The sequence below is a fragment of the Chelonia mydas genome, chromosome 19, assembly GCF_015237465.2.
Source record: "Chelonia mydas isolate rCheMyd1 chromosome 19, rCheMyd1.pri.v2, whole genome shotgun sequence".
Taxonomy (NCBI): Eukaryota; Metazoa; Chordata; order Testudines; family Cheloniidae; genus Chelonia; species Chelonia mydas.
In genome coordinates, this window is record NC_051259.2 from 5,492,198 (window position 1) to 5,505,514 (window position 13,317).

The 13,317-nt window shown below is 41.7% G+C and overlaps 1 protein-coding gene across 5 annotated transcripts in view; it reads left to right on the plus strand.

Annotated features, from left to right (window-relative positions):
* The first annotated feature begins 1,005 nt into the window (after positions 1-1,005).
* Positions 1,006-13,317, plus strand: part of NFYC (nuclear transcription factor Y subunit gamma) — a 58,192-nt gene continuing 45,880 nt past the window's right edge. The window contains exons 1-2 of one of the 5 annotated variants that reach the window (XM_043532204.1): positions 1,130-1,250; positions 3,348-3,432. The gene's annotated coding sequence lies outside the window, so the exon portion shown is untranslated. Of the gene's footprint in view, positions 1,251-3,347; positions 3,433-5,292; positions 5,399-13,317 lie in introns of those variants that run through there. The other 4 variants (XM_037881736.2, XM_037881737.2, XM_043532206.1 and 1 more) reach the window with 4 other exon arrangements.

Genomic DNA, 13,317 nt, shown 5'->3' on the forward strand with positions numbered 1-13,317 from the left:
TTTTGCAAACAGAAAAAGGAATGGGTCATTGGTGGTGGACTGCACAACCCACGATGCATCTGATGAAGTCGGTTTTAGCCCACGAAAGCTTATGCTCAAATAAATTTGTTAGTCTCTAAGGTGCCACAAGGACTCCTTGTTCTTTTAGCTTCATGAAGTGTTTCTGGTTGCAGGAAGCATGCAGTACCGAGCTAGGTAATGCTCCTAAGACCCCCTGCAAGACTCGGCTGGCTGGGCCAGACAGAGAGGAGAGATTAGCTGCAAAACAAAGAAAGCATCTGACTGAGAAGTTTTCCTCTGGACAGACCTGGGATGGGATAATGCAGGTCCCAGGGCAAGGGAGAGCCCCTGTTTGGGGGTGTCAGGATCAGGACTCCCATGCCCCAGCCAGATGAGGTGTGGGGGAGGGAAGGAGGGTGTCAGGACTCCTGGGTTCTCCTCCCACGCCCCAGCCAGATGAGGTGTGTGTGTGTGGGAGGGAGGGTGTCAGGACTCCTGGGTTCTCCTCCCACGCCCCAGCCAGATGAGGTGTGGGGGGGAGGGAGGGTGTCAGGACTCCTGGGTTCTCCTCCCACGCCCCAGCCAGATGAGGTGCGTGTGTGGGGGGGAGGGTGTCAGGACTCCTGGGTTCTCATCCAACGCCCCAGCCAGATGAGGTGTGTCGGGGGGAGGGTATCAGGACTCCTGGGTTCTCCTCCCACCCCCTCAGCCAGATCAATGATCCCCTGTCCCACCGGGAGCCTCCCCCCATGACCCCCCTCGTCTAGCCCCCGCCCCACGCCTGCGAGCGTGCAGAGCCCTGGCCCCCTTCCAAGCCGGGTGTTATGCCCCATGCAGGTCCCGGGGCGGCTGAGGAGGGGGTATGTGCTATTCAGCTTCCGGGGTTCATCCGCCACCTCCCTGGACTCCCCGCGCCAGGCCCCGCCTCCGCCTGAGACCGCCCCCCCGCCGAGTCCCCGCCCCCTGACCGAGAGGAGTGAGCCCCCCCCACCACGGAGATCTCGCGAGGCCGAGCCGCGAGTCCCGGGCATGCGCAGTGTTTCGCCCGAGGGGGGAAAGGGGCGGAGCGTCCGTTCCACCGCCTCACGGAGCAGCCGCCATCTTGTTTCTCGCCCGCTTCGCGCTCTCTCCGTTCCTCGTCACACCCCCCTCCCCTCTCCCTTCAGCCGGGCGGGAGGCAGAGCGGTCGCGGGTCCCCTCCCCTCGGTGCCCGAGCAGAGGAGGTTGCGGTCGCGGCGCAGGCCGGGCTGGTGAGTGAAGGAGGGGGGGTAGGGATCCGGTGAGGGGGGCGGCCCGGCCCGGGCGGGGGCTCTCCGGCTGAACTCTTCCACCAGCCCGGTCCGCTCCCATTGGCCGAGCTGCCCCATCGCCGCCGATTGGCTGGTGGCGAGGAGGCGGGCAGTGAGGGCTTCGCGGTGATTGGCTGTGAGAGAGCGGACCGTGGAGAGGGCAGGAAACTGAAGCACCCCCTTTTCCCTCTCGCGCTGACGGGGTGGGGGAAGGGCGGGAGCGGGGTGGGTGGTGGCGGTGGTACGGTGGCCTAGTAGGCTGGGGGAGGGGCTTGCCAGTGGAGCTGGATGCCCTGGGTGGGAAGAAGGTCCAGGGGGAGCGTTACATGTTGTTTAGGGAGTATGTGGTGGGCTGGAGGTTTAAGCTAAGCAGGTTTAGAGAAACGGGTGAAATGAACCCTTTGAAGCAGCACAGCCAGACAGCTCACAGGAGTGGAACAGGTGGAGCCCTGTGTCCCCTTGGGGGTGAGGACTTGCACCATGCATACTGAAATGATAACCGGTTTCAGAGTAGCAGCCGGGTTAGTCTGTATTCGCAAAAAGAAAAGGAGTACTAGTGGCACCTTAGAGACTAACCAATTTATTTGAGCATAAGCTTTCGTGAGCTACAGCTCACTTCATCGGATGCATTCAGTGGAAAATACAGTGAGGAGATTTATATACACACAGAACATGAAACAGTCTGTATGGTACGTAGAATCCATTACAATCTACATACCATACAGACTGTTTCATGTTCTGTGTGTATATAAATCTCCTCACTGTATTTTCCACTGAATGCATCCGATGAAGTGAGCTGTAGCTCACGAAAGCTTATGCTCAAATAAATTGGTTAGTCTCTAAGGTGCCACTAGTACTCCTTTTCTTTTTGTGAAATGATAACGTTGTTTATAAAGCACTTCCTCCTCCTTTTCCAGTGAGTGTGAGCGGATCCCTACGCTGTAGTGCATTCTGCTTCTTGTGCAGCAAATGTGCAAGATACGGGAAAGATCAGGCGCTTGCTTGTTACCACTTAACTGCAGCGTACTCACTGAATCCAGCCATTAGGTTGATGGGAGGGCTTCTAAGTGGAGCTTGCTTTACCTCCTGTGACAGTGGGTAATGGGTATTGAATGTCTTCCAGGATTGTCGTGCAAAACCTCAAGTTATTAAACTTTGCATCTGAAATACAGTCCCATAATATCCCAGTTTCTCTAAAGTTGAGCAAGGATTGACTCCCAGTGGGGAGGATATCCAACCACAAAATATTAGCCACATTATTTTGCCCATCTATGGCATCTTTCACCTGAGGATCATTTCTCCTTTTCAAAGTCTGACCCTATATTTAACCTTTGTGGAGGGTGCAGGGGAGGAGGAAACCCTTAAAAACAACTAAAACCACTAGAAATGTCTTCACAATGAAAAATCATCAAATTAAAGCAATTGACTTTTAAACGCATTCCCATGTGGTGGTTGAAACCCAAATATGGCAGCACTAAGAACCTTGAAAGTGAAAATACTATAAACAAAAGTTAAACTGACTGCTTTTACTTTAATTTCTCAAACTGAGATAGATGAAAACATTAAACAGCATCAGCGGGTAGCTGTGTTAGTCTGTATTAAACAGCATAGTAAATAGGCTTGAAATCCATTCTGTGAAGTAAATAGGTGTTAGTCATTCCCATTATGTGATCACTCTCCCAGTTCTATTGAGAAAGTTATCTGGCCCTTATCATTGTGGAATCTGATCATCCCATAGTCATTAATAGGTTTTATCCTTGCATCACCCCTGTCAGGAAAGAAAGTACTGTTCCTGTTTTACAGATTGGAAACTGAGGCACAGATTTAATAACTTGCCCAAGGTCACACAGGACGTATGTGGTTGATCTAGGCATTGAACTCAGGTGTCTTAAATCTTAGTCTGGAGGCCTATTTGCTAGACCATCTTTCCTCCTGACGTTTTACAGCATGTCGCTCAGATCTAGGATTAGAACCCAGAACTCTTGACTCCCGGTGTAGTGCGTTAATGGTGTATTGTTTAGAAGAAAATTATCATCATGCTTTTTATTTCTTACTAAGTCCAGTGTCCCATATGAGAGTTCAAGAAGAAACTCCTGGTATTGAGAGCTCCAGTCTATTTTAGCAACTCTGTGAATAAGCCCTTGTAAGTACCCTCATTAGTTGTCAGAGTCTGTGCAGTTGGATTGAAAGTACCATTTCATGTCAGTGTGATAACTGTTAGGAATTGTGGTGCAGAGCAAAGGACTTGGCAGCATGCAAGGCATAGTTAACTTTTTTATATTAGCCACAGACAAAATAACCTAGTGTACAGCTCTTCACTTCTTTCTGACCTAATATATTTTAACATAACTTGTTTTGGTTCACCTTTCACAATGAATTACAACTTTTTCACTCAAATGTTAATGAATTTGCTTTTAGCTAGAGTTCTTTATTCCTACTGAACACAGTGGAATGAATGAGTTTAAATGCCATTCAGGGTGGAGACAATTCTTGGTCAAGTAAACTGGAAAGTATTTTGGTTTGGGGCTGACCCTGGATACCCCTACACAGCAGGGCAGGATAGTTGTTTAGTAGTTATATAGGGGACTGAGAATCAGGACCATTAGAGTCTATTCCAACTGGCCGGCTGGGTGACCCTGAGCAAGTTGTTTAACCCATACTACTCTTTCCTCCTCTGTAAAATATGTAGTATTTTTGCCTATTTCAGAGAGTTGGAAGAAGTAATAAAATCATCAGTGATAAGGTTTGGGGGAGTGGTAAATAGACTCAACTGCTTCTGCCTAGGGAAGTCTTGGAAGCTCCTTCGCTGGAGGTTTTCAAAAGGAGGCTGGATAGCCATCTGTCTTGGAGGGTTTAGACCCAACAAATCCTGCATCTTGGCAGGGGGTTAGACTAGATGACCCTTGTGGTCCCTTCTAACCCTATGATGCTGTAATGAATAGGACAGGTCACTGACAGAACAATCTAGATCGCGTGATAAGATGGGCTCATGTAAATATTATGCATTTTAATATGCCTAAATGTATACATTTAAGAACAAAGAATGTAGGCCATAGTTAAATAGTGGGGAACTCTATCCTAGAAAGCAGTAACTCTGGAAAAGATTTGGGGGTCATAGATAATCAGCTGAACATGGGCTCCCAGTATGAGGCTGTGGCTAAATGGGCTAATTCAACCCTTGGCTGCATAAACAGAGGAATCTCAAATAGGAGTAAAGACATTATTTTACCTTTGTTTTTGGCACTGGTGCAACTGCTGCTGAAACATTATGTCCAGTTCTCAGTAACGTTCTCTACCAATATTTGTCCCATGCTACGTAACATCCTGGTATGACTCTTAATGCTTTTACTATACTAGGCTTGTTTGTGCCAAATTTCTTAGAGTTGCTATCACCGATGGTGTAAACAAGGCACTGGCAGCAGCTGGTGTTTTAAACGCTGTGCCGTGTGGACCTGTAGGAGAGGGTTAGACAACACTTTTTAAATGCTGGCAGGTGCCTGGAGCTGTCTTTGGGCTTACACTCCTACCTGTTGTGCTGAATGATTGGGACCAAACATGGGAAATTTGGGGCAAAAAAGCTCATGTGGACACCCTCTAATTCTAAATAATTCCTTTCCCTTCTTGCATCTGAAGAAGTGGGTTTTTTACCCAAGGAAGCTTATGCCCTAATAAATCTGTTAGTCTTTAAGGTGCCACCGGACTCCTCATTGTTTCCCTCCTTGGTAACCCTTCAGATTCTTGTTAACAGTTATCCTATCTCATCCTTTGTCCAACATGTATCTGAATTAGTTCTGTTCTGTTGTACAGTTTTTATGCCTGTGAGCTACCTGTTGTACGTTAAGCAGTTGAGAGGGCCTAGAATATTGAGGTGCTCTGATAATTGGATATGGAGCCTTTCATCTCTAGGTTGCTGATTCAAATCCCTCTTCAACAGTTAATGACTAAAAGGGAGCATCAGCACCATCTGATGGCTATCTACATACAATGGCCTGGAAGCATCAATTCAACTACTTGAGGGCAGTTGTCACATCACAGAAGCCACATCTGTGTCTGTCTTGGTTGGTCGGTCGTAAAGCCAAACACGGTCAGAGACAAAGCATCAACTAAAGGTGGTCCCTCCAGTTAAATGTTGGGAGGGCAATGGTGGGAGCTTGCTCAGTGTCTGTGTCTGAGGCACAGAATAAATAAATAATTTTAATTCCTAATACCTGTTCATTTGGAACTCTGTACTGCCTTTAAATTTAGAAAGGAAAATGTTGTGCATGCTGTAAATTTAAGTTCTTTACAATGCTCAAGCTTCCCAGCTTCATAGGCCATCAGAATGTCATGATTCATCTACCTTTTGATTTTATGCACTTAAGATCAGAAATGTTTGTTTATTAGTCTCTATAGTGCCACTATCTGTTTTTTTTAAATGGTATATCTAAATACCTTGCAATAGATTGTCACTTCTGAAAAAACAGCTCTTATCTGTAAGCATGAAATGATAACTTTCAGTAGCCAAGATAACTAATAAGCCATATAATCAGTCCGTGGTGGAAACGTTCAATTTACTTGCTGTCTTCCAGAATCTTCATCCCTTACTAGCTTTCAGGCTCAGTATTGGCTTTACTCCCTTTGATTTTATGATAAGAATAAAGCATGTACAGTCTGTCCAGCAGATCGGAATAAGGTCCTTAGACTATGTAGTGTTACAGGGATATAATATAAGCATTACTAGATTTTTAGAGGTTTTTAAGAACAATATTATGAAGATTGAACTTTTGTTACTAATATTTCATGTGCCACGAGGGTAGATATTTTCTGGAATGCATTTATTTCTATCAGCTGTTTGGGTCTAACTTAATCTTTTCGTACCTTCTGTGTTTGTTACACTTCTTAACATAGAATAATGGAGGGAAAGATAAATTCACACTTATTGTAAGTGTGTAAAGCATTTTGGGATACAATTTGTTTGAAACCTGCTATACAAAATACAGATACGTTGCTGCTGTAGATGTTGCTAATCACCTATCCAAAGCACAACATACATTCCTACTTCAGTATATTTATGAGCACATTCTGTGTTTAGTCCATTATTACAAACCTTCGGCCTGATCCAGAGCCCACTGCAGTCAATGGGAGTCTTCCTGTGGACTGTCTTCAGTGGGTTTTAGATTAGACCTGTTGTCGTATGAACATTGACCTTGAAATATAGCAGCCTCTGTGGCTTAATTGGCATAACAGTTTCTTTCCATTTTAGGCATATGTTTTCAGTTACTTTTAAACTCTGTTGCTTTAAATTTTCTAAAGTTTTCCAGGCTTTTTCTCTGCCTGAAAGTGATGATGACTTTATTTTAGAGGTGGTCTTTAGGAGAGTGTGTGGGGAGTGGGGTGGGGTTAAGAGCAAAAATAGTTTAGGTGTTGTGGGGGGGAAACCTGTTGTAGAAACAATACTTAGAACCCTTGTTTGAACATCAAAAATGACTGCTTTAGACTCCTGAAATATGGCATGGAAATAGCCTTCACTGACACTTACCTTTTAAGCTTTCCATTGGAAAATGATCTTGATTTGGTTGCCTTAATAGACTTTGAAAATTGAGTACTGAGCCAGCACAGAACACTTTTAATTTGTGCTGAGTTCATAAACTCAAAGCTAAAGAAGGTCATGCTGCACAGGTGTGCAGAGCTAACATCTGCAGAGTGAAATAATTAGAGTAGGTAGGTAAAGGGCTCTGTTGGCATACTTGCTTCATTCATGAAATGTTTTGTAAGGTCAATGGTGAATTAGGTGCCATGGAACCCTTTCCCCAAGTGAAGCCGTGAAGTTCATGAGGCAACTTAAGGTACTCATGCCTTGGAGGGAAAATCAGCACAGCTCCTGAGACTCAAAGTGGTTCTTTCCTACCAACATCTAGTGTGTGAAGAAGTGCTTCCTACTGTGATCCTCATGAGGTTCATGGGATAGGACATTTTGTGATGTGTAGGCAAATATTTCTACTTGATGATATTTTTTTTTTCAAATACAACATAATTTTCTACAATTATGCTATCTGTGTAACATTCTACTACTACTACTGTGAGCGCCACATGGTCCATGAAAATCACTAATGAAAGATGCACAGTGAACCATTCATAACATACTACACATTAAGTAAAATGTACTTTAACTATTTATATTTCTCAGTGAACATTAATGGCATATGTCACCTATGTATACATCTAATTTAACTTCAGTTATCTGCTTCATTTCTTGAATTGCATTTATGTGCTGCTGATGAAGAGAATGTACATGCAAGTGCAAATGTGTACATTTTCTTAAACAGTACAATATATAATAACGTAGTTAAGCCTTGTATCTTACTGCATTCACAAAGTTAAGGGTTCACATGCAACCTGTAACTGTGGCACTTCACGATTTGAGTGTTTAATTGTTCAACCTTAAAGTTGTCTTAGTTTGTCTTTTTTTTTTTTTTTTTTTTTTTTTTTTTAAATAAAATTACTTAGAATGACAGATCTGTTTTGGAAAACTATAAAAGGTCTTTATGCAACTAATTGAGACGAGGACTCAAATAGATTACTTCGGTTCTGCTACATTAAATTTAAGTTGTTAGTTTAGTTGTCTTAGATTGGCTTTTCCTGCCTTATAATAAAGAAAAGCCTATATTGTTTTTACACAGTAACTTTCCAGTGTGTGCTTACTGTCGTCTCAGAATAACTGCTATATGGTACTGTATTGATGTTACACAGACAACCTATCTGGCCAATCAAAAGCCCGTAAATTATCTTAATTTTTTTTAATGGACCTCAGATAGCCAATAAGAAATCCTTGGGGTGGGAAATAGTATGACTCTACGTTAGTGTCAGGAAATCTGTCAGACATGCAAGAGCAACTACTTTAGATACAAAAACTGCCAGGATATTTGTATTATGTATATTTACTAAATATTTCCTTATATAAGTTTCCTGCTAGTTTGAAGTCTGTGTCTGACCCCTGTTCTGCATCTCAAGGTAACTTTAAAACAGGAAGTGTACAATGGAGGTTAGTGATGACATGAGCAGCCAATCCAGACTTTGTGAGCTTAACAGATAAAGGAGCTTAACCAATAAGACAGCAGCAGAGGCAAGATTTGGTGTCAAATAGCATGCTAGATTGAATGCCTTTGACTGTTAAAGTGGAAGGAGGCTGCACAGGGTTTCATTGGCGACTCGGGAGTTTTTCAGTGAGGCAGGGGTCAGCTGAAAGACAAAGAAAAATGGCGAATAGTTTGCTGGGAGGGCAGCTGTTCAGTTATGCACTGCATTGGACATTCCAGAACCATTTCTCTGCATCTCTTGCTGCCTTTGTTTCCTCTTCCTTTTTTGTGGGGGATGGATAGGAGTGACTTGCTTCTCCCTGTCTGAAGAGGGATAATTAACTGCATGTAAAATTAATGCAGTTCCTGGTAAGTTTAATTTTTGTTTTATGTGGAAATCACAGAAACTGTCTAGCTTTAAGGAGAGGAGATAAGTTGAACTGTCTCAGAAAATGGCCACTTTACATTCCTTGCATACCTTACATTGCACCTACTGTACCTTGTTCTGTTTGGATTTTGCATGCCCTTCAACTGTATTTTGCTACTTTAATAGAGATAAGAGAAGATGAATGAAGAAACTATTAATTTTCAAGGAAGTACCGTGATAAAATACTTATTCTGAACAACGAATATGGAGGTTCAAAGCTTGAACTATTTTTCAGAATAATTTTTCTTTGTTCAAGTGCACTGAAGCTTTCATAGAAGAAGAAAATGTAATATTTTGAGTGAATTTTCTCCACATTTCCTTTTACTTTAAAGGTACAAAGAGCGCCAGTGACACTGTTATGAATTTGTATACAAATATGCTTTACTGTCCAATAGGATTTCATATTGAAGGCCCTGAATCATAAAAGTTAAATTCTTTCATAACTTTCCCCCTGTATATCACGAATAGTTTTGCTTCTTTAAAATGGCTGTATAATGATGGGTAAAATTTTGCTGTCTTCATTCTCACTGCAGGATATTCATAATGTCTTTAGAGCCTGAGTGAAAAGGAGATACATTCATCCTTTAAATCACATCCTTTATGAAGACCGCTAACATAACTCTTTAGATAGCATGTACTACAAAATGTCTGTCACTTCATATACCGTCTTCCTAAAATTGTAGTACTCTTACTATTATCAGAATGTGAAAGTCATAGTAAGTGCAGCACATTCTGTTGCCCTTGCAGATAATGCCACATTTTTAGGTTAGGGGATATGAAGCCTAACATTAGCACATAGGTTGCTAATCAGTAACTATTCAGTTCTTGTGAGTAATGAAGCCTTGTATCTCTTCTACAAACATCAACAAAACACTTGACAAGTATAAGCAGTTCTTTGTTTTCCTTTTTATTTGCAAATAAGGACTGAAGGTCACTGGAATGTTCCTGCAGTAGAGCAGTCTTACAGGGTCTGTAGTCCTGCAAAGGACAGCCGTGGAAACAGAATGAGAGAGTGCTTTGCTTAGAAGTTTTTCAGTGTAAAGGATTTGCATGGCAAACTGAATAAAAGACTTGTATTCCATATTTATTTAGTGCTCTTGCAGTTGAAATGGCGCTGCAGTAAAAGTTGCTGGAGCAAGGCCTTCCTTCGCTAGGAAGAGTGACCTTGAAATACTGCTGCTCCGAGTTTAGAGAATGAAGGACAAAGTTTGTTTATACCACGTTGAACTGGAAAAAAGCATCTAAGTTGAAAAATGAAGTTACTTCCGATGTCTGGGGACATTGAGGTTGGCATGAATAGACTGTACATCTAAATTAGAAATCATTTTCAACAATGATCCAAATTACATCGCAGTCCTTCTCTCTTCCCCATCCATACCAAAAGATTCTAAATCTCCCTGGCATTACAGTCGTTGCATTGTCATGAGTGAACTGCATGACACAGATTCAGTATTTCCATTCTGATGCTCTTTATCTTCTTTCTAATCTTCAGTTATTGGCCAAGGAAGTGGTTTTCTAAAAGCCCGAAGTAATTATGTTTGTAGCTTATTTTTGTGTGGGAGATGGAAAAGCAGGCCAGAACATTATTTCTGGATTTTAAAAAAAGAATGTCTCTTCTGTGATGTTAATAACTGTGGCAATAAAGGCCTGCATGCTGGAATTAAACCTTACCAAGAGTCAAGAATAAAAGGTCTGGGATTAGCATGATCTTCAAATACTAACTACTCAAAATATATATTTTGAATTTAAACTAATCACACCTATCAATAATGTCTTCTGTTTGCAGACAAAGCTTATTCAACTTCGACTTCTGGGTTGTATCAGTGCTAATTCTGGGTTGCATCCATGCTAGTCTCAAATCAGAGAGGGAGGTGAGGGGTGCTACACTAAGGGCTTATATACACTTAAAACACTACAACAGAACAGCTGCCCTGCTTCAGTGCAGATGCTACCTACACTGATGGGAGGCATTCTCCTGTCAGCATAGATAATCCACCTCTCCGAGAGGCAGTAGCTAGGTCGACCTAGCAATGCCTACACAGGGACTTAGGTTAGCTTAACAGTGCCACTCAAGGGTGTGGATTTCTCACATCCCTGACCAATGTAGCTAAACTGATCTAATTTTTTGTGTAGACCAGGCCTAACATTAGCCAAAATTATCTGTACTGGAGGGTCCCTTTTTGTATGTGAACAGTAGTAATGTTAAAGCTTTGTACAGGGTTCCCAGCCAGAATCAGTGGACTTTTACTGTGATTATAAAGCTCATTAATAACATTTTCAAGCAAAAGGATGAATGACATTTTGAGTGTTCCCTGTTAAGATTAAGATTTTTTTTTTTCCCCCCAGAGAAATTAAGGTAAGGTGCTTTGAACCATTTTGAATTGTGGAGGGGAGGTCAGAGGCTGGAAGGTGTGTGTGGGTGCGCACATGCTCACTGTAAAGAGAAGATAGGAAATCCTTACCAAAGGCACTTTTTTAACATCCAGTTCTTACTACTACACATATCATTGCTTAACATTGCCAGAAGTTCAGAGCTTAATTAAGATAGATACAATTTTATTTAACTATGTCAAGACGGCCTGAAGAACTATAAGTGTTTCAGGAGAGCTAGTAAGGGATTTATTTACAAATGGGACCAGTTTCTATCTACTTTCTTCCCCACCCACTGTGCAGGGCAGAAAGGGAAGGAGATGCACTTTCACCCCAATTTACTCAGTGCAGTAAACTTAGTAGGAGCCTAATCCTGTATTCTGTGCTCACCCAAAACTCCTATTAGTTTCTTTGAGAGTTTAAGTTGCCCAAGGAACGCAGGTTTGGGATCTCAGTTTGAGAGAAACAGATTTCATTTTTTGTGTTTCAAGTTCACTTGATGGTGAAGCCAGTTTTAGTTTAAACAAGGTACCTTATATGTATTTCCCATTGTTATTGCAGTTGACTTTTTAGGTAGTGAAATTTTGGAGTTGAAGTTTATAGTGGGGAAAACTATTGTCCACAGGTTGAAAAAGTAGCAGTGGGATATAGAATGATTGAGAGTTGTTATCCACTGGAAGTCAGTACAAACCAAAGGGCTGTAAATTCGAGTCTCTTATGCTGTGGTAAAGCATCTATATTTTAACTTGTATGGTCATGTGAATCAGCCTCTGCCAATTTCAGGGCTTAGCCGATTTATAATAAAGTGAAATTGTTGTTTGTCTCTTGTACCCTCTTTTAAATGTTGTTTCTCAAAACATTAGTGAATTAATCTGGTGCCTCAAAGTGTCCGGAAGCGTAGTCAGCACTTCTTATAAGAACGTTGATTTCAGGAACAAACTTCCAAGATACTAAAACTTACTGGGAGTTATCTATGGGATATTTTTCCTTATAAGAGAGAATTATTTTACAATTCTGAGGTGTCTCTTGTTCAGGAGTCTTTTTGAGTCTGGGGGCTTTCTGTAGTCTGTTTAACTTCCTGCCCTACTTGGTCACTTTGTATAAAATTGGGTAAGTCTGAGTAGTCTTCTTTTTCTTTTGTTCACTGAAGGTGACGCAGACTTGTGTAGGGTGAAGATTGGTGGCACTTGTATGGTGTGCTGTTTATAGGACAGAATTGTAGAAGCTAGAAATGCACAAGACTTAGTGGATTATCCAGTCTGCCTCCCTAGCAATTCAGCATCTTCTGGCCTCAAAACTGAGGCAATGGACTCCTCAAGCATTTCCTTATGTAAAAGTAGGATAGATAGGTTGTTCTTAATTTCATTTTTCACACAGTTTCTTTATTATTTACAAAGCACATGGAGTAAAAGAATGAATAAATAAATGTTCAAATAATTTTCCCATATAATCTTCATACACAAAATAAACAACCTTCCTGTCCAAAAAAATCACAGCTGCTATACAACAAAAACCATGCAAATAGAAAAGAAAAAAATCTGGAAAATAATAAAAATTTCAAATCCATAATTATGCGTTCATTAAATAATTACAAGGAGACTTTTTGCTTCCTATCACTTATTTTTATATGTGTGTTCTGCTGATAGTTTGGTGCTATTTTGAATTGTTCTTTCTGCCTTTTCCCCCTATTTGCAGTTTGATGATTGGTTCTAAAAATGCAACAGAAGAGCAAAGAAATATGTAGCACTTAGTGCTGCATTAAGATTAAATCACAACTTTACCCCAAACTTCCTGCAGCATCTGTGTTTGAGCTCAGTATCATATATGAACTCTGTCTGGTCCAAATACTAAATAGGCGGTTAAGAACACTCAACTGGTTTAAGTCTTTCAGCCAGATAAATTGTTTGGCTGTCTAATGGTAGTAAAGTGTGTGTGGGTATATGTGATTTGTTTAATCAAAAACCTGTCTATATTCATATATGTTGTGTATAAATAACTCTGGTATGTGTGGGCAAACATTAAAAACACACACACACACACAACCCCACCCACCACACACACACACCCCTCCTCCCCACCAAAAAAAAGCGTATGGCCTAATCCTAATCCTATGGTGTTTTAAGAGTATTTTGCCTGAGTAAGGACTACATGTGAGAAATATATGTATAATGCACAG